The sequence below is a fragment of the Papio anubis genome, chromosome 8, assembly GCF_008728515.1.
Source record: "Papio anubis isolate 15944 chromosome 8, Panubis1.0, whole genome shotgun sequence".
Taxonomy (NCBI): domain Eukaryota; kingdom Metazoa; phylum Chordata; class Mammalia; order Primates; family Cercopithecidae; genus Papio; species Papio anubis.
The window spans coordinates 26,459,135-26,478,578 of record NC_044983.1 but is presented as its reverse complement, the minus strand read 5'-3'; the positions used below and the strand labels follow the sequence as shown (position 1 = coordinate 26,478,578).

At 46.4% G+C, this 19,444-nt stretch overlaps 1 long non-coding RNA gene across 3 annotated transcripts; it reads right to left on the bottom strand.

Moving 5' to 3' along the window:
- Window positions 1-375: 375 nt before the first annotated feature.
- Window positions 376-11,633, bottom strand: LOC103886702. Of its 3 annotated transcripts, none has more exons than XR_002523740.2 (5): window positions 10,148-11,633; window positions 9,019-9,088; window positions 3,456-3,877; window positions 2,024-2,215; window positions 376-1,906 (listed from the first exon to the last, which is right to left on the bottom strand). It is a non-coding gene; the product is annotated as an uncharacterized LOC103886702 (long non-coding RNA). The 3 variants fall into 3 exon arrangements; XR_002523741.2 differs by having other exon boundaries at window positions 3,691-3,877; XR_650481.4 differs by lacking the exons at window positions 376-1,906; window positions 2,024-2,215; window positions 3,456-3,877 and adding an exon at window positions 8,161-8,905 and having other exon boundaries at window positions 10,148-11,629.
- Window positions 11,634-19,444: the final 7,811 nt, after the last annotated feature.

Below are 19,444 nucleotides of genomic sequence, written 5' to 3'. Positions count from 1 at the left end.
TTGAAGCAATAAATGTTTGAAACATACAGATAAAAGTAAAGAATAAAGCAATAAATGTTTGAAACATACAGATAAGAATAAAGAATAAAAACTCACATACCCATTATCCAGCTTCATCAAATCTTTTTTTTTTTTTTTTTTTGGGAGGCGGAGTCTCACTCTGTCACCAGGCTGGAGTGCAGTGGCGGATCTCAGCTCACTGCAAGCTCCTTCCTCGGGTTCACGCCATTCTCCTGCCTCAGCCTACTGAGTAGCTGGGACTACAGGTGTCCGCCCATTAAGCCCGGCCTAGTTTTTGCTGTAGAGATGGGGTTTCGCCATGTGCCAATCAGGATGGTCTCGATCTCCTGACCTGAAGTGATCCAGCCGTCGGCCTCCCAAAGTGCTGGGATTACAGGCTTGAGCCACCATGCCTGGCCGCTTCATCAAATCTTACTATTAAGCCATATTTGCCAGAGAATTCTTGAAAAGAAATTACACAAGACAGATACAATTGAGGCCTCCTGTATACCCTTCTTGGATCTTTTCCTCTCCCTCCCTCTCCCGCCAGAGGGGATCATTCTCATGAATTCAGCCTTCATCATTTCCATTCACCTTTTTATATTTTTGCCACATAGGCTGTATATCCATAAAAATTATAAAGCAGTGTTTTGCCTGTTTAAAAAATTTATATAAATGGTATCTTTGTTGTAAATATGTCCCACTGTATCTTGGTGTTTTTTTGTTTTTGCATTTTGGGTTTTTTTCTCAACGTTCTTTCTGGGATTTATTCAAAGTTGATAGATGTAGCTCTCGTTCTTTCATTTTAAAATGCCATATGGTGTTCCAATGTCTGAATATAACACAGTTGACTTATCCATTCTTCTGAGGTGGGCATTAGGTTATTTCCATTTGGGGGGACTTGTTTTGTTCTGTTTCTGTTATGTACAATCAACATTCTTGTACATGTATTTTTAGGCTTATATGTAATAATTTCTTCAGGCCATTTACAGATTTTAAACTGGCAGATCAGAGTATGCACATTTGCAGCTGAACTGGATGTTGCCAACTTGCTTTGCAAAGTCCTGCGAATTTATACTCTGATATGCAGTATGGGATTTCCTGTTTCTCTTCATCTTTCCCAAGCTTTGCCTGATGAATGTTTTGATGTTTTGCCAATCTGATGGGTCTGAGTGTGTCCAGAGCTGGTTCCTTCCGGTGGTCTTGCTGACTTCAAGAATGAAGCCATGGACCTTCACAGTGAATATTACATCCCTTAAAGATGGCACAGACCCAAAGAGTGAGCGGTAGCAAGGTTTATTGTGAAGAGTGAAAGAACAAAGCTTCCACAGCGTGGAAGGGGACCCACGAAGGTTGCTGCTGCTGGCTGGGGTTGCCAGCTTTTATTTCCCTTATTTGTCCCCACTCATGTTCCATTTTTGTCCTATCAGAGTGCGATTTTTTCAATCCTCCCTGCGATTGGCTACTTTTAGGATCCTACTGATGGGTGCGTTTTACGGAGCGCTGATTGGTGCATTTTATGATGCCCTTGCTAGCTACAGAGTGCTGATTGGTGCATTTTTACAGAGCACTGATTGGTGCATTTTACAATCCTCTTGTAAGGTAGAAAAGTTCTCAAAGTCCCCACTCAACCCAGGACGTCCAATTGGCCTCACCTCTCATGAGAACATCTCATTGTTGTTTTACTTTGTATTTTGCTCATTGCCAGAGACATTGCACATCTTTTCATGTGTCTGTTAGCTACCTGGGTTTTCTCTCCTGGGAACTGCTCTTCCTGTTGAGACAGCCAGGTGGGAGACGGTTCCTGGAGAAAATCCAACCAGCCTGCCCACTGGGGTGGAGATTTGGGAAGTTTGATCCATTTGCAGCAGGGAGGAGCCTGGTCCCTCCTCTTCGTGTGTAGAACCTGGAATTCAAGCTGCATCAGGAAGTGTTCTAGCAGGGACTCTGGCCTTGCACAGTCCCTGTTCCCCACCCCTTTTTTTTCCCTCCTTTTCACCCAATAAAACCCTGCCTTACTCACCATTCAAATTGTCTGCAAGCCTGAATTTTCATGGCCATGGGACAAAGAACCCCCATCTTTAGCTGAACTAAGGAAAAGTCCTGCAACACTGTCTCTGCCCATTTTTCCTACAAATGTCACTGGCATCTTTCCCGTGAGAAGGAGAAAGCAGTTCCTGACATCCGAGAGCTGGCTTGGGACTGTCAGCAAGGCCTGTTTAACAACAAATTTCATACAGCATCAACATCAGATAAGGTCACGCTGGGACCACTACAGATTAAGACAAAAACAAGACCCCTCCCTAATCATGCTGGAACATAGATGATACAGGAACATTGCCCAAGTCACAGAATACCAGGCATACCCCTGTGGTAGGTAGAATTGTAAGCTGCCCGCAAGATTCCTGGCCCCGGTGTACCCGCACCTACCCCTAGTTACTTAGCAAACATTACTCTAGCTACTGCTGTGAAGGGAATTGACAGATATAATTAACATCCCAAATCAATTGACCTTAACACAGGGAAATTAGGCCAGGTATGGTGGCCCATGCCTGTAATCCTAGCACGTTGGGAGGCTGAGCGGGAGGATTGCTTGAGCCCAGGAGTCCGAGACCAGCCTGAGCAGCAAAAGAATAAAAAAAAAAAAACTAGCCAGGCATGGTGGCACTTGCCTGTAGTCCCAGCTACTGGGTAGGCTGAAGTGGGAGGATCACCTGAGTCCAGCAAGGTTGAGGCTGCAGTGAGCTGTAATGAGCCACTGGGCGGCAACAACAAAAAAAAAAAAAAAAGGGAAATTATCCAGGTGGGCCTGACCTAATTATATGAGCCCTTTAAAAACACAGTTTTCTCCAGCTGGCCACAGAAGAGGAAGTTAGAGAGACACACGCGGGCTGGCCTGAAAGAAAGCAAACTCCATCCTGGGAACTGTTAACGGGGGCCAAGCAGCAACAACTGCAGGGAGCTTCTAGGAGCTGACAGCAGGCCCTGGCCTTCAGCTAGAAGGAAAATGGGGACATCATCAGTCCCATAGCTGCTAGGAAATGAATTCTGCCAGCAGCCAGTGTGCCTGGAAAAGGATCCAGGGCCCAGAAGACAATGGCAGCCCCAGCCCAGTGAGAGCCTGAGAGAGAATCCAGCCATGCCACTGCTAGACTTCAGTCCTGTAGTATCTTCAGAAATGAAGCGCACACTTCGGTGGTGTTTTAGGGCACTAAGTTTGTGGTCATTTGCTACAAAGCAATAGAGGACGAATCAGCTTTCTCCCAGACAACGGGACTGTGTCTTGGCCACTTACAGCTTTAGCCTGAGTGCAGTTTCCCTCCTCCTAGGTAAGAGGTATTAAGATAGCGAGTCACAGTGTTCCCCTTGCTTCCTGACAGCATCCAATCTGGAGCATCGCCTTCCTCAAACCACCTAACACATACCCAAACCCTTGACTAAGTCCTTTAGAACACCTTCTTACTGGGACACTCCACGCTCCCCGATGGAGTGTGCTTTCCTTGGCTGCAATGCGTGATAAACCGGACCTGTCCAGCTGCAGGTGTGTTCCTGTGGTCTCTGACTGGAGGATGAGGACATCCTACAAGGTGGGTACCGCAGGCCCCGGGAGACAAATAATTGAACTGGTGATTTGAGCTTTACAACTAGCTTCGGTACTCACTGGCCATGTTATACAATGGAGTCACCTACTTTTTGGGATCTTAGTTTTGTCATCAGTAGAATGAGAAGGTGGGGCTGCGTGATCTTTCAGGAAGCTGCGTGGTGGAGTGGAAAGACTTCCGGAGTCAGCCAGTCCTGGTTTAATCTCCGTTCTGCCCTCACCAGCAACGTGGCTTTGGGTAAACATTCATTTTCCCGAGTCTCAGTTGCTTCGTCTCTTAATTGGGACCAAGGAACCAAACAGGTTTAGTGTGAGGATTAAAGTAAATATAAATTTCTTGAATTACACAAATGGTTATAATAATATCTAAATAAGCAATTTAAAGACACACAAATTTATAACTTAAAAAATATTTTGACCAGAGTGTGCTAATGCTAACTAGTGCTTGTTTATTTTGTTTTTCTTTCTTTCTTTCTTTCTTTTTTTTTTTTTTGAGACAGCATCTTGCTCTGTCACCCAGGCTGTAGTGCAGTGGCCCAGTCATAATTCACTATAACCTGGAACTCCTGGGCTCAAAACATCCTCCTGCTTCAGCTTCTGGAGTAGCTGGGACTATAGGTGTGTGCTACCATGCCTGGCCAATATTTTATTTTTTTGTAGAGATGGGGTCTTGCTATGTTGCCCAGGCTGGTCTTAGACTCCTGGCCTCACGTGATCCTTCTGCCTTAGCTTCCCAAAGCGTTGGGATTACAGACACAAGCCACTATGCCCTGCCCTAATGCTTGGTTTGATTACCTTAAGGCATCAACTGTTCAAAATATGTACCACCGGCATGACATTACCCATGATGTGACGGTGGCAGCTGATATGAATTATCACCACCTAAAGGTCAACACATCTCTTTCCATCAGGACACTCTGTAGAAGATTCTCAGTGAATGTTTCTTCTCTCCCTTTTTCTTCCCCAAGGATTCCAGCTCTTAGGTTTTATGATTCTACACCATCACCCTTGTGGGTATGCATTCAAGTGACTGCGAAATTTTACATCACCAATATCATGCAAACACATACAGAAGCTCATCAGCCTCCAAACGCCAGGGGATCTCATCAGCATTAATACCTACACCTCGATCAACTGCGGTGGCTCACACCTGTAATCCCAGCACTCTGGGAGGCCAAGGTGGGTGGATCACCTGAGGTCAGTTTAAGACCAGCCTGGCTAACATGGTGAAAGCTCATCTCCACTGAAAATACAAAAATTAACTGGGCATGGTGGTGCATGCCTGTAGTCCCAGCTACTCCGGAGGCTGAGGCAGGAGAATTGCTTGAACCTGGGAGGCAGAGGTTGCAGTGAGCTGAGATCTCACCACTGTACTCTAGACTGGGCAACAGAGCGAGAGTCCATCTTAAAAAAAAAAAAAAATACTTACACCTCATTAACCTCCACTTGTTGGCTTCCCCTTCATAAGTCCCCTTTCCTTCAGGTCTTTCTGGGAATTCCCAGTGAGTGTCTTGGGGCTCTCACATGAGTGGAGAGGCTTCCCGCCCGTGCTGGACTGTGACTTCCAGTCCTGTAGCCCTGGGCTGGAGCCTGCCGCTCAGAGCTCTGCCTGGCTGGCTGTTCCGCCGTCTTTCTCAGATCAAAGCAGTACTTCTCCCAGGCCTCAGTTTTACACGTGCCTTGTGTTGTCTGTGAAAGAAGACTAACAGGAGGGTCTCCTAGCAATGCTGTTGGGATCTCAAGGGGTGACAGCAAATGCAACTGCAATCCTGCAGTTCACCCATACCCCTTTCTCCCAGGTGGCCCACTTCAGCTGGACTTGAGGAGAAGTCCCACCACTCCTCTCCACCCTTTAGTTCTGTACCTGTGCCAAGTTCAACTCATCTTGTCTAAACTTGTATTCGCTAGTTTCTCCAGAGCAACGGAATGAGGTTTCTGAGGAGTCAGAGACTGATTGATTGGAATTAGCTTACGCAACTAGGGAAACTAAGAAGTCACAGGATCTGTGGTTGGCAAGATAAAGACCCAGGAGAGCTGATGGTTTAGTTCTAGTACAAGTCTGAAGGTTTGAGAAGCAGGAGAGCTGATGGTGTAAATCCTGTAAACTCTAGTCCAGTGGCTGGAGAAGACTCATGTTCCAGCTCAAGTGGTCAGGCAGAGAGAGCGAAAGCAAGTGAGAGAGAGAGAGAGACAGAGAGAGAGAGACAGAGAGAGAGAGAGATTCTCTGTTTCCTACTTTGTGTTCCACTGAGACCCTCGGTGGATTGGATGATGCCATCCACACCGGGGAGGGCTGTCCACTCCACTCGGTCTCCTGACTCAAATGTTCATCTCTTCCAGAAACATCTTCACAGAAACACCCAGAGTAATATTTAACCAAATATCTGGGTGTCCTGTGGCCCAGTCAAGTTGACACATAGAATTAACCACCACACAGCTCTTCTTCAGGGACGACATTTCTGTCTGGCCCTGAAATCTCTCTGCTCCCCCCAAAGTTGCCTTCAGTTGAGCCATTGTAGTTCTCTAGACATATGTATACATATTTGAATCTAAATCACCAGTAACTCGTTATCTTGACACCTGTCCTTGAGCACCCCTGCTGCTGCCAGGAGACCCTCATGGTGACAGAGGGCACCAGTGAGTGAGTACAAGGATAAATAACAATAGAATCACAGAGTGTGACTGATGCCAGGAAGGAAATAAACAGAGGTGGAAGGGGAGTGGTGGTGGGGCACTCACTATAGAGCTGTGGGCCAGGTGGGACCTTCTGGAAAGCAGGCAGCTGCAGGGACAGCAGGGGTGCCCCACTGGCAGAAACTGCGTCATACGGTGTCCTTGTATTCATCCACTTGGCTGCCATCACAAAGTACCACAGCCTGGGCAGCTTCACCAACAATTTACTTTCTCACTGTTCTGGAGGCTGGAAGTTCAAGATCAAGGTGCCAGCAGGGCTGGTTTCTCCTGAGGCCTCTCTCCCTGGCTTGTGGATGGCTGTCTTCTCCGCATGTCCTCACCTGGCCTTTCCTCTATGTGTGTCTGTGTCTTCGTAGGAGGACACCAGTCCTCTTGGGTAAGATCCACCCTAACAGCCTCCTTTTAACTTAATCACCTCTTTAAAGAGCCTGTGTCCAAATGAGATAGGTTAGATAGACTGGCGATAGACTCCCTTAAAGGAGAAAAAAACTTGCCAAATAGGAGGAGGGAACAAACCACCTGACAGTGTGCAAACTGCAGCCTGGGCTCAGATCCCAGCAATGTTGGGATCTCAAGGGGTGATAGCTAGAACATCCTGCAACAAGGAGGGAGAAGGGCAGAGGGGAAAATCCTCGAATTTATTTATTTATTTATTTAGGGACAGAGTCTCGCTCTGTTGCCCAGACTGGATTGCAATGGCGTGATCTCAGCTCACTGCAACCTCCACCTCTTGGGTTCAAATTATTCTCCCACCTCAGTCTCCCAAGTAGCTGGGATTACAGGCACTCACCATCACGCCTGGCTAATTTTTATATTTTGAGTAGTGATGGGGTCTCACTATGTTGGCCAGGCTGGTCTTGAACGCCTGACCTCAGGTCATCCACCTGCCTCGGCCTCCCAAAGTGCTGGGATTACGGGAATGAGCCACTGAGCCTGGCTGAAAATCCCCAAATTCACGCAAGCACAGAAACCCATGCTCAGTGTCCTTGGGCTGATCTATGCTTGTTATAATAGCAACAAACACGCCCCAGATGGAGAGTTAAGATGCAAATGAGACGTGATGTATGTACTAGCATGTACAACAATAGCACATGTGCATCCAGGGGACCACCTAAAACATGCTTCACGGCAATGCCTGTTCCTGCCCCTTCATGAATAACCTTGTAAGCCTCCCATGAAGGGATTTCCCCATGTCAGTCAGTGCTGTCTCGCCTTTGCGGGGCCCACTCTCATCAGCTGTCAGAGGGAACTTTCACGTTGCAAGAAACTCTCTTGCCGACTTTGACTTTGGTCTTGTTCTCAAATTCTTTTGTGAGGTGAAGTCAAGAATCTGAACCGACCCACTGGCAACACAAATACTGTCCTATCCTGAGGTCCTGGGGGTTAGGGCTTCACCATAGGAATATTCCAGAAAACACAATTCCTCCTATAACAGCCCTGTAGGGCTTGGTCTAGATGGTGCTGAAGTTCATCCTAAGCATAACTGATCTGAGAAAATTGAGCTCTGTAGATTAACTGAGCTATGAGGAGTAAAGGCTAGGCCAATGTAACAAGGTGACCCAATGACATTTAGTGACTTTAAGAACACAGAAGTTTATTCTTTTTTTTTTTTTTTTTTTTTTTGAGACATGGTCTTGCTCTGTTGTCCAGGCTGGAGTATAGTGGTGCTGTCATAACTCACTGCAGCCTCCACTTCCCAGATTCAAGTAATCCTCCCACCTCAGCCTCCTGAGTGCCTGGGATTACAGGTGCACACCACCACGCCTGACTAATTTTTTTTTTTTTTTTTATTGTTTTGTACAGACAAGGTTTCACCATAGTGCCCAGGCTAGTCTCAAACTCCTGAGCTCAAGTGATCCGCTTTGGCATCTCAGTGCTAGGATTACAGGTGTGAGCCACTGTGCCTGGCCAGAAGTGCTAGGATTACAGGTGTGAGCCACTGCGCCTGGCCAGAAGTTTATTCTCTCAAATTTATTTCCAGGCTTCTGTCTTATTACCTCACCCAGGAGCCCGGACTAGTGGGTACCATCCTCAACAAGTGACCTGAGAGTTGCACATGTCACTTTCAACTACAACCCATAGGTTAGAGCTGAGTCCCACAGACACACCTGGCTGTAGGAAAATTTGAGAGATTTTGCCTCTAGTTGTTCAATCCTGCATCCAAAAAGCAGGAAGAAGAAACTGGAGTCCATCTGACTTGGCAGAGTCTGCCCTGAGTAGCTGGGATTACAGACACGTGCCACCACGCCCGGCTAATTTTTGTATTTTTAGTAGAGACAGGGTTTCACCGTGTTGGCCAGGCTGGTCTGGATCTCCTGACCTTGTGATCCACCTGCCTCGGCCTCCCAAAGTGCTGGGATTACAGGGGTGAGCCACCGCGTCCGGCCCCCATCTGATTCTTTAGCAATCCTAGAGAAAAGTACACCTTGGTTAAGTTTCATATGATTTCCTCTACTAATTTATTAACTTTTTCATTTGCTCCCAGGAGTCAGCCAGGAAAGATAAATGTATCCCATTCTTCGAGGAGAGCCTTGGTTGGAGATTGAGGCTATCGGTGGGAGGGGACTTGCCAGGAGACAGAGCTGAAAACCCCAGCTCTGCTACCGAGGGCTGGAAGTTAATTGAGCAGAAACATGAGTTAGTCAATTGTCATTCGAGTCAGACCACGCGGCGGCCACACTATATCATCAAAGCCGAGGCATTCTGGGAAAGACTATGATTACCTCCATTCATTATGCTGGGAGTCTTTAGACACTTCAAACACGCTAGATTACAAAGTTGCTGGGGCGGAACCTGGAAAAGATAAAGTTATAATTGAAAGCTACTTACGTGATATATTTTAAATGACTTCGACTTTCTACTTCTAGGCATGTTAAGAAATCTCAAATAATTGTTTTTGGCCACAGCTAAATTTAGACCCTGTGAGATGGATGGCTGTGTCGTGCTCTTGCTCAAGGAATGTTAATGGTTTCCTGTTGTTTCCTAAGTGCTGTCGCTTAGAAAACATGGCACCTACTGTGTGCATGCCTCTGACAGGCCCTTGGAATCATTTTCTTTAATCCCCATGATACCCTCAGATAAGGCTGTCAGATTTAGCAAATAAAATACAAGATGCGCCATTACATTTGAATTTCATATAAACAATACATTTGTAAAAGTAAAAGTAATCCCAGTGCTTTGGGAGGCTGAGGAAGGAGGATCACTTGAGGCCAGGAGTTTGAGACCTGCCTGGGCATCACAGCAAGACCCCATCTCTACAACAATAAAATAAAATAAAATAAAATAAAATAAAATAAAATAAAATAAAATAAAAGCCAGGCATGATGGCAGGCACCTGTAGTCCCAGCTACTCAGGAGGCTGAGCAGGGAGGATCTTGTAAGCCCAGGAGGTCGAGGCTGCAGTAAGCTGTGATCATGCCACTGTACTCCAGCCTGGGCATCAGAGTGAGACTCTGTTTCTCTAAAGAAACAACAACAAAAAGTAAAAGTATGTCCTGAATATTGCACTGGACTTACTTGGGCTAAAAAAAATTATTTGTCTGAAATTCAGACCCATCTGGGTATCCTGCATTTCATCTGGCACCCCTACCTGGGAAGTAGGTGGTACCATCCGCGTTTTTCAGACGAAGAAATGGAGAGTCAGGGAGTCTTACCTGGGGTCATGCAGCCAGTAATGGCACAGCAGGGTGAAACATGGTCTTTTGGATTTGGAAGGCCGCGGTCTCGCCAGCATACTGTGCTGCCACTCAGTGGCATGTGCAGACCATACCATCGTCTCCAGCCTGCGCTTCTCAACCCTCCTGACCTGGCCCTAACATGCCTCCCCAGTTTCCTCTCCTTTGCTCTGCTCACCTCATCCAGGATGCTTTGCTGGCAGTGAAGGTGGCGTTCTGATTCTCAAGAAGCTTCTGACCCACACTTTGGGTCCATATGTGCTGACCCAACGTGGAAACACCATTCACCAAAACTAAGACTTGCCGAGTGCCTGCTGTATACCTACAGCCAGCTCAGCCTTTGCCACGTGATATCCGGCCACCAGCAGGTGATGCAAAAATTTTAGGTAGAACAAGGTTGAATGTTCTTAAAATAGCAGTGTGTTTGTCTTAATGAGTCATAGGAAAATCGTAAGTTCCCTACCGGCCTGCACGCATCGGGGTTCGTGGCTGATTGCTCAGGAGGAGGAACTGATTGAGTCTGGCAGAATCAGACGGATGGCCCACAGGTGACCCAAGCTGGTAGAAAATCCTGCATTCCTGCCCTTGAGGCCTCTGGACCTCAGCATCATCCTCTATAGAATAAGGGGGCTGAACTCATGGTAATGAGGTGCCTGGCTCATGTTTATGGAGCATTTTCGTGGCTCCAGACACTCTTATACGTGACACTCATGTACCCGTTTTGCAGCAGAGAAAACGGAATGGATGGGTGTAGCAGCAAGTCCAACCTGCTGGATTTGGCCTTCGCTCTGTTTGATTTCACATCTCCCACTCCAAAACAGTGCTCTCACCAGAAGGGGATCCTTGGTAATGTCTCAAGATATGTTTGGTGTTCCAAACCGGGAGGTGCTACTGGCATCTAGTGTGTGGCAGCCAGGAACGCTGTTTAATATACTGTAATGCCTGGAATGGCCCCCACCACAGAGAATAATCCAGTCCCAGATGTTGTTCGTGCAAGGCAGAGAAACCCCACTCTAAACCTGAGAGAGGAAGAGGGGCAACTGCCCCAGGACACAGTGCCTTCTTCCAGCCACCCACCACCCTGCTCTCACATAGGCATGCCCTGCTGAAGAACACTCAATGGATCCCTAGTACCCATGGTCTGACCTTATGTTCAAATTCAGGGCTTTGGAGAAGGGTGTGGCTGGTGCTGTCCCACAGGCCAGAGACACTGGGCTTGAGCTTCCTATTCCCATCACTCCTGACCTCCAGATCACCTTAAGAAATTAAAAGTCTACTTTTCATTAAAAAAGCACAAGGTCCTGTTCAACAGAGATCAGACAGGTATGCAAGTTATTATAGTTGTATATATATCAAGTGATAAGTGTGGGGAGTTGAGGAAATAATTGACTCTTCCTGCGAGGGCTGGCGATGCCTCATGGGGCAGCTGACGGTCGAGCTAGGTCTAGGAAAACACGCTGGCATCAGCAGAGAAGGAAGCGGGCTTGTTCCAGGCAGAGGGCAGGAAATGACATGCTCCGTTGAGGAATGGTGAGCCTCCGGGGACTCTGAAGCTGTGGTGCTCAGGCTTTTGTGAACCTGAACATCACCTGGTGAATGTGTTTTCAATTCTGTCTAGATCTGTGTGTGGGTTCGGGAGTTTACACTTAAAGCAGTGTGCAGGGTGATCTTCATTCTCTGTTTCTCTCCTTTCCTTCCTTCCCTCCCTCCCTCCCTCTCTCCTCCCTTCCTTCCTTCCCTCCCTCCCTCTCTCCTCCCTTCCTTCCTTCCTTCCTTCCTTCCTCCCTTCCTTCCTCCCTTCCTTCCTTTTCCCTCCCTACTTCCTCCTCTCCTCTTCCTCTCCTCTCCCCTTCCCTCCCTTCCCCTCTCTTTCCTCTCTCTCTCTCTCCTCTCTTTCCTCTCTTTCTCCCCACCCCCGTTTTTTTCTGAGGCAGGCCCTCATTCTGTTGCCCAGGCTGGAGTGCAGTGGCATGAACATGGCTCACTGAAGCCTCGACCTGGGCTCAGTTGATCCTCCCGCCTTAGCCCCCTGGGTAGCTGGGACTACAGGCTCACACCATCATGCCTGCCGAATTTTTGTATTTTTGGTAGAGATGGTGTTTTGCCATGTTGTCCAGGCTGGCCTATGAACTCCTGGACTCAAGTAGTCTTTCCGCCTTCGCTTCTCAAAATGCTGGGATTACAGGTGTGAGCCACCGCGCCCGGCCCTCAGGTGATTCTGATGCAGGTGCTCTACCGACAACTCTGAGAAACAGGCTTCCAGGGAACACCCAGAGAAGAAGCTGAAAGTGCAGGCTAGACGAGGGGAACGGTTTGTATGCTCGGTTGAGGAGTTATGATCTTATTTTAACTTAAAGACAACCTTAGACTCTCTTAAGGAAAGGTCAAGACATAGTCTCCCAAAATAGAAATAGAGGTGTTTCTGGAAGTTTAACTTTGAAAAGATTTCAAATAATGAAATTAGAGCGATTTTAGCTGGATCGCCTGAGCCCAGGAGTTTGACACAAGCCTGGGCAGCATGATAAAATTCCATCTATACAAAACACACACACACACACACACAAAGCCGGGTGTGGTGGCACACACCTGTGGTCCCAGCTACTTGAGGGGCTGAGGCAGGAAGATTGCTTGAGCCCAGGCGTTCGAGGATGCAATGAGCTATGATTGTGCCACTGCACTCCAGACTGGGCGACAGAGCAAGATCCTGTCAAAGAGAACAAAATTAGAGTCATTTTGACAATTCAACTAGATGGGATGTGATGGGAGAATTTCATCTATAAATTTGGGACTGAGATTAAATTCCAAGGATCAGCTGGAGACAAGGAAGCTGGTCAGCTGGGCGTGTGGGTTGATGGGCTTTCAGATGCTTAACTTCTATCTATCACAGAGCTGGACCAAGCGTAATTTTTCCCTCTTCGGCGGAATACTTAGCTGATAGCATCAGGAAACTGGTAAATGATTCTTTCAGGCTGAAGAAACGAGTATATCTGCCTTCAGAGCACTTTGAAAGAAAGTATCCAGTGGACATAATGTCATAAATGATAATATGATTTCTGTTTTCTGAGTTACTCATGTAAAAATTTATTGTTATTGTAAAATGAGCACACATTTATTTACAAAATATAGGAAAACACTGAAGAGTAGAAGGAAAAACATCATTTCTATCCTTATTTTCCAGACAAAATCCATTACTTTTCTAGTTTTGAAATAGAAAATTATTTGTCATTTGATGTTACTTTCAGTTTGGACTGACTTGATATGCAAGTGACCCCAGCTTATCTCAGAAAAGGTGACTTTTTTTTTTTTTCCTGGCACAGACCTGAATGAATGACCTAGTTTAAATTACATTCAATTTGACAAATATCATTGAATGCCTGCCATGTGCGTGGTGCTGAGTTAGAGCCTGTGGTGGTTACAAAGATTAATAAGACCCAGCACTTGATGCGAGCAGGTTATAAACTAGCAAGAGAGGCAGACCTGTGTAGAACAAGATAGGAGGATAACCCCAAGGTCAGCAAAGACAGAAGCTCATTCCATGGGCTGTTGATATGGAGGGTGGGAGTGAGAAGCATGAAAAAAATGTTTTGAGAATGTGGCATTTGAGCTGGAACAGAAAGGGCTCCTTGGCATTGGACCGTAGAATCTGCAGGGAAAAAAAATGAAGAGGGGAGGCCGGGCGCGGTGGCTCAAGCCTGTAATCCCAGCACTTTGGGAGGCCGAGACGGGCGGATCACGAGGTCAGGAGATCGAGACCATCCTGGCTAACACGGTGAAACCCCGTCTCTACTAAAAATACAAAAAACTAGCCGGGCGAGGTGGCGGGCGCCTGTAGTCCCAGCTACTCGGGAGGCTGAGGCAGGAGAATGGCGTAAACCCAGGAGGCGGAGCTTGCAGTGAGCTGAGATCCGGCCACTGCACTCCAGCCTGGGTGACAGAGTGAGACTCCGTCTCAAAAAAAAAAAAAAAAAATGAAGAGGGGAAATACATGGAACTTGGCAAGGGTGGCTATTGTGGTTTGAATATGTAATAAATGGAGAATTGATTCATTAGAATTCCAAGTAGCTGCTCTCCACAAAGGAAGAGGACTTGGAGAAGAAGAGGGGGCTTTAGGAAATAAGGAGGGTCACTGCAACACAGATGACAGTCAGTGATGGAAGAGGAAGTGCGGGTAGAGCAACATGGCAGGGAGGTAGGGAATTGTGTGTGTGCATGCATGCACGTGTATGTGCATAGGCACATGAGTACGTGTGGATGCATGTACGTGTGTGGATGCATGTACATGAGTGTACGTGTGTGCGTGTGGATGCACGTATGTGAGTGTATGTGCGTGTGTGTGTGTATGTGTGCATTTGTATATGTGTGAACATGTGTATATGCATGTCTGTGTGTATGTGCAAGTGCATTTGTATATGTGTGATATGATTTGGATATCTATTCCCGCAAATCTCATGTTGAAATGTAATCTCCAGTGTTGGAGGTGGGGCCTGGTGGGAGGTGATTGGATCATAGGGGTGGATTTCTCATGAATGTCTTAGCACTATGTCCTTGGTGCCGCCTTTGTGATAGTGAGTGAATTGTCATGAGATCTGGTAGTTTAAAAGTGTGTAGCATGCCCCCCGCCCAACCTCTTGCTCTTGCTCTGGTCATGTGAAGTGCCTGCTCCCGTTTCACCTTCCACCACAAGTAAAATCTCCCTGAGGCCTCCCCAAAAGCTAAGCAGATGCCTGTACCATGCTTGCTGTACAGCCTGCAGAACCATGAGCCAATTTAACCTCTTTTCTTTATACATTACCCAGGCTCAGGTATTTCTGTATAGCAATGCAAGAACAGCCTAATATGATGTGTGTACATGTGCACCTGTGTGTGTCTGTGTGCTCATGCATGTGTGCATATGTGTATATGTGTGAAGACAGAGAAGGGGAGAGACTGACTTTTGGAAGTTGCTGTTACTGACAAGTAATTGATAAAGAGAGAGTCCAAAGAGGATTCTAGAAGGCCTTTTGTATGACACACCTTGTAAAATTCATAAGCCGCTCTCTCTCATCTTTAAGATTATCCTTCAAGAATTTGCTGTTGGATTTTGCTTTTTTTTTTTTTTTTTTTTTTTTTTTGAGATGGAGTCTCACTCTGTCACCAGGCTGGAGTGCAGTGGTGTGATCTCGGCTTACTGCAACCTCTGCCTCCTGGGTTCAAGCAATTCTCCTGCCTCAGCCTCCCGAGTAGCTGGGACCCCAGACACACACCACCATGCCCAACTAATTTTTTTTTTTTGTATTTTTAGTAGAGACTGGGTTTCACCATGTTCACCAGGATGGTCTCGATCTCTTGACCTTGTGATCTGCCTGCCTCGGCCTCCCAAAGTGCTGAGATTACAGGTGTGAGCCACCATGCCCAGCCGGATTTTGCTTTTTTTTTGGATGAGTTGACAGACAGAGTCAGATGGCCCAATTATAGTCTGACTTCCTGTCTAATTTTTAATAGTGGGTCCTGCAAACTTTTCAATTAATTAAGATGTATTTTTATTTCCTTGTTCTATCAGCTTGTATCAGTTATCTGTTGCTGGGTCCAAAGCACCTGGAACTCTAGCTAATCAGAACTATTTTATGGCTTATGACTCTATGGGTCAGGCATTTAGGCAGGGCTCAGTGGGTTCAGCTCTCCGCTCCAAGTGTTATCAGCAGGATCAACTGGGTCGGAGGACCTAGTATGACCTCCCTCACATAGATGGAGCCTTGGTACTGACTGTCTGCTGCGGCGTCATGCATGGGTCTCTTTCCTATGGCATCTTCCTCCCTACGGTCTCTCATCCTGCAGGTCTCACTCTCCGTGCGGCTCTTCCCTCCAGCAGGAGAGCCTGGACCTCTTTACACGGTAGTTGGGAAAAAAGGATGAGGAAATGGAAGCTGCAGTCCTCTTAGTTCTGGAACACACACAATGCTGCTTGTACCACATTCAGGAGACCACAGCGAGTATCAAGACCCGCCCAGACTAAAGAGGCAGAGAACTAGATACCTCCTCCTGGCAGGAGATGCTTGAGAATGTTGTAGCCATGATTTCTAATCTACCAAACATCCCAATGACATTCCCAGGGTTCTTTTAGGTCCCTGGCCCTGCCCTCTCTGGGCAAGTCTCCCTGCCCTAAAACACCCAGCCTCTCTGGGCTCCATGCCTGTACCACAGCCAGCCTGAGTCCCCTGTGGATGGGCTAGGGCACAGGGTTGGGGCCATGTGTTATCAGTCTCCATGGACCGCCTCTCTCCATCCAGGTAAAAATTCAATTTCCCAGAGAATTGAGGTATTCACTGGGGTGTAGTTCAATGCTAACTTCCTTTCAGTCTGAGACTGGAAATGAGAAAAGTGCTCCAAGTACATGAAACACAGCAGGCGGAGAGATTCGAAAGCCAAAACTACAGAGGATCTTCACGTCTCTAAACACATCAGTAGAAAAATCATCCATGACTCTTCTTCTCCTTAAATGGGAAAGGTCTTCACATTTCCAGTTTTAATTTGCCAATATACATTTTTCTCATATATTTTACAAAGTTTATGTTTTCTGATTCTAGAAATAATCTGTTATTGTTTGAAAAGAACTTAGAACATTCAGAAACTTATATGGGAGAAGGAAATCATGCCTAAATCTTACTACCTTGAAATGGCCACTGTTACTATTGAAACTATCAGATGGAATATTAGATAACACGAAGTGATATTTTAAACTACATATTGGCTATGACACATAAGAAAACACACACTTGTGAGACTACCACCCAACTTAACAACTAGGACATTGTTACATATTATGTACTCTGTATTAGGAGTCCCCAGCCCCGGGCCACAGACCGGTATTGGTCTGTGGCCTGTTAGTTACCAGGCTACACAGAAAGAGGTAAGCGTGTGAGCACAACTTTTTGGCATTTACAGCCACTCCCCATCGCTTGTATTACTGCCCAAGCTCCGCCTCCTGTCAGATCAGTGGTGGGGTCAGATTCTCATAGGAGCGAAAACCCTGTTGTGAACTGTGTGTGCGAGGCATCTAGCTTGCATACTCCTTCTAAGAATCTAACTAATGACTGTTGATCTGTCACTGTCTCTCATCACTCCCAGATGGGACCGTCTAGCTGCAGGAAAACAAGCTCAGGGCTCCCACTGATTCTATATTATGATGAGTTATATAATTATTTCATTACATATCACAATGTAATAAGAACAGAAATAAAGTGCATAATAAATGTAATGTGCTTGAATCATCTGGAAACCATCACACTCCGCTGTCCATAGAAAAATTGTCTTTCTGCCGGGCACGGTGGCTCACGCCTGTAATCCCAGCACTTTCGGAGGGTAAGGCAGTTGGATCACCTGAGGTCAGGAGCTCGAGATCAGCCTGGCCAACACGGTGAAACCCTGTCTCTACTAAAAGTACAAAACATTAGCCAGGCATGGTGGCGGGTGCCTGTAATCTCAGTTACTCGGGAGGCTGAGGCAGGAGAATCCCTTGAACTCGGGAGGCAGAGGTTGCAGTGAGTCGAGATCACATCATTGCATTCCAGTCTGGGCCACAGGAGCAAAACTCCATCTCAAAAAAAGAAAAGAAAAATTGTCTTCCATGAAACTGGTCACTGGTGCCAAAAAGGTTGGGGACCACTTGTGTATATTATATGTGTATAAACATATGTGTGATATATATTAATAATATAGATGACATATAATATGTATATATTATCTACAATGGATATGTAGATTATATATTACTATGTTATCATATTCCTATATTACATATACTATGTATATATTACATAATACATGGTATATACAGTAGATTGTCTTTTATGCATATACAGGTGTCGAGGTGGGACTAACCCAGGAAGATGCTACCACCATAAGATGGTCAAGTGTGGCGTCTCTCAGTTGAGAGTCCACGGGTATCAGCTGGCAGAAGCATACCCAATGGCATGGAAACTTTCAGCGGCTTCTCACAGATTCCATCCCCTGGCCTCCCTGCAAGAGGCTGACGTCATTGTGAATTTTGTGTTTGTTACTCCCTATGTACAGGCATCCTAAATACCATTTTGCTCGGTTGATATTTATATTTGCTATTTTAAGTTTCATAAATCACAGGCAGCAAGCCTGCCTGTCCTTCGTTCCAGAAGGAGATGTGGTTTTCATGATAGTGGACAGCACGTGCACCTGACTTGCTCTGGAAGGAGATACTCTGTCTACCACAGGTTTTCACCATACAGACATCCTTGAAAAGATACCCCAGAAGTAACAGCTCTTTCTCAAGATGTGCAGGAACTTGAGCAGCTCATGGGTAAGTGTCTCTCAACAGGAATTCATCAGCGAGTTACAAAGGCCCGACCTCTTCTGCTCTCTGCAACCTGACATTTTAGTTGGGGAGACAGGACTTTGCATAAACAAACACATTTGCTTTGAGGGTTTGGTTTGGATCAGGCCTATAGGTTTTGTGGCGGATGAAGGTCAACAGGTCATGATGGGGCCACTCTCAAGCTGGGAATTTCTTGGAGGGCTCCCATTGAACTCAAAATATGTACCAAAACTGTCTTTGGTGCACTGAAGGAGATACACAAGCATCAAGGTGAGACTAATCCAGGAAAACATGACTGAGATGGGATGGTTGAGTGAGGCCTCTCTCAGTGGAGAGGTAAGCAAAAGTTACCAGCAGGCAGAAGCATGCCTCAGGCAGTGGGAACCGCCCGCAGCTGTTCAAAGGCACAGGAAGTGTGGTGTGTGTGGGAGCTGAAAGGCTGATGGGTCTGGAAAGCAGTGAGCTGGGGTAAAAAGAGGCTTGAGGCCCAGAAGCCATGGTGAGCAGTCTGAGATTTATTGTGAGTGGGTATGGAAGGGTTTTACACAGGGGACTGATAACAATCTGATTTGCATTTTTGCCAGGCTCACTTTGCTGCCCACGCAGAAGGGATTGGAGGGGCGTTTGAAATCATTGACAAGTCTCTACTGTTGCTGATTGAATTTTTAATCTATTCATTCAATCTGACGTCAGATGGGCTTTGACTTCCACATTCTCAGAATTAAAACTGACTTTTAAATGTTATCACGGGTTTGTCTGTAGCTTCTCATACAAGCACTTCACTTTTACTTATCTCCCTCTGCTCTCTTCTTGGCACTTACGTGCACTCCCTCTAGTTGGTTCAGAGAGGTGCAAAGACCCCAGCCACTGTGGGGCTGCAGCTTCCTTTAGGATGGAAAGAAAAGGGAAGGAAGTGGCAGCAGTTTGAACTTCCTCACGGCATGCAGCCTTCACCCAAGGGAACGGGAGATGGCATTCAGCTTGAAAGCTGTATTGAGCAGGTAGCCTCTGGGGAAAACAGCCAATGATTTCATGCTTTGAAATCAAGCAGACTGAAGTCCGTGTGCCTGGATCCTACACATTTGCTTTGAGGGCTGCGTTGGGATCAGACCAACAGGATTTGTGGTGGATGAAGGTGAACAGGTCATAATG